At 39.9% G+C, this 4,067-nt stretch overlaps 1 pseudogene; it reads right to left on the bottom strand.

The window, feature by feature from the left end:
• LOC104748854 overlaps window positions 1,672–4,067 on the bottom strand; it is a 2,641-nt pseudogene continuing 245 nt past the window's right edge.

Here is a 4,067-nt window from a genome sequence, read left to right as displayed (position 1 = left end):
ATGAGCCAGAACCTGATCAAGGACACCAAGAGGAAGATGTGAACTATGTGTATGGGAATCAGGGACAGCGGTTTGGAAATCAGCAAGGCAATAGGCCCTACAGTGGGAACTCTTCAGGCTACACTTCCAAGCCAGAGTATCAGCAGCAACAACAGAACAATGGCTATACAAGGACATATGGGAACTCATCTTATCAGTCTCCGCCTCCTAAGAATTCTTCAGAGAGTAGAATGGAAACCATGCTTGAGCAGCTTTTGCAAGGACAAGAGAATCTGATAGTGACATTCAATGGAAAGATTGACAATGTCTACACTGAGCTGAATGGGAAGATAGAAGCATTAAATGTTCATGTTAAGAAGCTGGAAGTTCAAGTTGCACAGACTGCTGGGTCTGTAAAAAGGCAAGAGAATTATCTTCCAGCAAGAACTGAGTCAAACCCCAGACATGCTTGCAATGCCATACAGAATTCAAGCCAACTCAGATTTCTCTAATCCTAGCTGATCGATCCAGAAGAACTCCTGAAGGTGTTTTAGAGGATATTCCAGTTAAGGTTGGAAACTTCATGATTCCCACTGACTTTGTGGTGCTGAAGTATGATCAAGAGCCTAAAGATCCTTTCATCTTAGGAAGATCTTTCTTGGCTACAGCTGGTGCCATCATTGATGTGAAGAAGGGACACATAGCACTGAATGTGGATGGTTTGAGTTTGAATTTTGAGATGGATAAGCTGAGGAGGGTTCCTACTATTGATGGACAGACTTTTTCTGTTGAAAAAGTTTCTGCAACACGAGCATCAGGCTCAGTGTCGATCGATGCCACCAAGAGGGTATCGATCGACACCCCTCCACGACCGCGACAAAGCTTGTCCAAAACTGATGCTCCAAGTCAGAAACATGTTCCCAAACAGAAGAGTTATCAATCCACACTCCAGAGCCCTCATGTAAGGCCAAGGTATGCATCTTCTTCTCCTAAACTTCCTCTTATCATCAACAAGAATTTCAAAGAGATAAAAACTGTTTTGCAGTTAACCAAGCCACGAGATTATCGTAGAGTGCTTGTTTCTTCTGTTGATGATTTTGCAGGACATAAGAGAAGTTTTGCAGTTAACCTCCATTGTTGATTGTGCATCTCCATGGTCTGCTTGCTGCAATGCAAACACCAAATAAGTATGAAATGTGATCCAACATAAGCAGGAAAAGAACACAATATATAGAAGCCAGTTCAATTGATCCTATTATACAGTGGCACACACACTCACAGTGGCAAGTTGAACATGTTCACGTGTCTGCCACCCCTCTCATATCCCGTTTCAAATTCACATTTTCGAGCTGAAATCACCTATAAGAGAGAGATATGGGAAATTAAAGTATCATCTTTTCCATAAGAAATAGTGTAACTTTATTCTAAAATCAAAGTAACAATGCTCTCTTGGAAATTTAAACAAACACCTAACAGTCAGAGTATTAAGCTTCATAGTCATTTCATAAGGGCATAACAACAAAGAACCAAAGCAAATCAACAAGTACACAAACCTGTTCAGACTAAGTTTCCACAAGAACGATGACCTACCAACAAGAACCTCAAGCCACCTGTTGACCACACATTATTCAAATGCCAAATTGTATTAATAAACTAGTAGCTAGATTATGACTTGAATCCCATAAACAAGAATTAGAGAGATGGTCTTACACTGTGCAGGTTTAGGAGCTTTTCATTGACTAGCTTCTCCAATGAGAGAGCAAGCTCCATAGCTGCAACAACAAAGAACACCAAATTATGCATTCCAAAACATAGAACTCAACTGAACCACAATCCTCTTCAATAATAATAACATCACACCAATCTCAGAAACGGGAACATGAAGCTTTACCATACAGAGCATCTCCTTTCTCAGGGTGATCAAACTCAGACTGAGGGAGCACCATGGGCTAACTCGACCCTCCCACCATGCCTGTTCTGTAGATTGAGGAAAACAAAATGGTGTTAGTATAAACAAAACCTCAAATGATAGGGGCTAATGAAATAAAACACAACGAAATTGTTGGCTAAGGGACCAGATACGATCAAAATACGCATACAGAGCGTGGAAGACGTAGGAGACGTTATACTCCACACATCAACAAACGCAAATCCAGATTCATCAGATACTCAATAAGTTACAAATCAATCTCAGTGTTCAAGCAAAAATACAATTAACTCAATCGACAGATTTAGAATTCCACTCTATGACTAATAAATGTTACAATCCAAGAAGACGAGTGAGTGATGAAACGTACTTGATCTGCTCGTTAACAGCGGCTTTGCACTCAGGGGAGTACAAGTGACGAGCAAGAGAAAGCTGCTGACCAGAAGGAACAAGATCTAGCTCATTCTTCACCTCTTCGAACGGCTCAAACACAACGCCGCTTAAGGTGATTGAACCCTTGGTAGCACGGAGAGAGAACAAGAGGTTTCTGGATTTTCCAGAAGAAACCCGAGACGAAAGAGAAGAGCAAAGAGGAGAGATGCCTTTTTTCTCTCCATGTATTCTTCCAAATGAGAAAATCTATCGTAAAAAAAAAAAAAAGGGATGAACACCCAAAACCCCACAAACAACCCAATTAACGAAACATGTAAATCAAATCACGATAAGCAGATTCTATAACTGTTTAATTTACTTTTTTTTTTTAACAATCGAACCAAATCAATCAATTAAGACAATGAATCTCAGAAATCAAAATCAGAAAAATTTAGAACCGATGAACAAAAAGACGAAACCCTAGAAATTGAATTTTCTCCCTCTCTCTCTCTTATTATTGAATCCCTACAGTGTGTATTGGGGGGGGGGGGGGGGGGGTTTTTNAAATTGTATTAATAAACTAGTAGCTAGATTATGACTTGAATCCCATAAACAAGAATTAGAGAGATGGTCTTACACTGTGCAGGTTTAGGAGCTTTTCATTGACTAGCTTCTCCAATGAGAGAGCAAGCTCCATAGCTGCAACAACAAAGAACACCAAATTATGCATTCCAAAACATAGAACTCAACTGAACCACAATCCTCTTCAATAATAATAACATCACACCAATCTCAGAAACGGGAACATGAAGCTTTACCATACAGAGCATCTCCTTTCTCAGGGTGATCAAACTCAGACTGAGGGAGCACCATGGGCTAACTCGACCCTCCCACCATGCCTGTTCTGTAGATTGAGGAAAACAAAATGGTGTTAGTATAAACAAAACCTCAAATGATAGGGGCTAATGAAATAAAACACAACGAAATTGTTGGCTAAGGGACCAGATACGATCAAAATACGCATACAGAGCGTGGAAGACGTAGGAGACGTTATACTCCACACATCAACAAACGCAAATCCAGATTCATCAGATACTCAATAAGTTACAAATCAATCTCAGTGTTCAAGCAAAAATACAATTAACTCAATCGACAGATTTAGAATTCCACTCTATGACTAATAAATGTTACAATCCAAGAAGACGAGTGAGTGATGAAACGTACTTGATCTGCTCGTTAACAGCGGCTTTGCACTCAGGGGAGTACAAGTGACGAGCAAGAGAAAGCTGCTGACCAGAAGGAACAAGATCTAGCTCATTCTTCACCTCTTCGAACGGCTCAAACACAACGCCGCTTAAGGTGATTGAACCCTTGGTAGCACGGAGAGAGAACAAGAGGTTTCTGGATTTTCCAGAAGAAACCCGAGACGAAAGAGAAGAGCAAAGAGGAGAGATGCCTTTTTTCTCTCCATGTATTCTTCCAAATGAGAAAATCTATCGTAAAAAAAAAAAAAAGGGATGAACACCCAAAACCCCACAAACAACCCAATTAACGAAACATGTAAATCAAATCACGATAAGCAGATTCTATAACTGTTTAATTTACTTTTTTTTTTTAACAATCGAACCAAATCAATCAATTAAGACAATGAATCTCAGAAATCAAAATCAGAAAAATTTAGAACCGATGAACAAAAAGACGAAACCCTAGAAATTGAATTTTCTCCCTCTCTCTCTCTTATTATTGAATCCCTACAGTGTGTATTGGGGGGGGGGGGGGGGGGGTTTTT

Source organism: Camelina sativa, chromosome 15 (genome assembly GCF_000633955.1).
Source record: "Camelina sativa cultivar DH55 chromosome 15, Cs, whole genome shotgun sequence".
NCBI classification, from domain to species: Eukaryota; Viridiplantae; Streptophyta; class Magnoliopsida; order Brassicales; family Brassicaceae; genus Camelina; species Camelina sativa.
The sequence above is the reverse complement of the archived record's forward strand: the minus strand, read 5'-3'. Positions and strand labels throughout refer to the sequence as shown.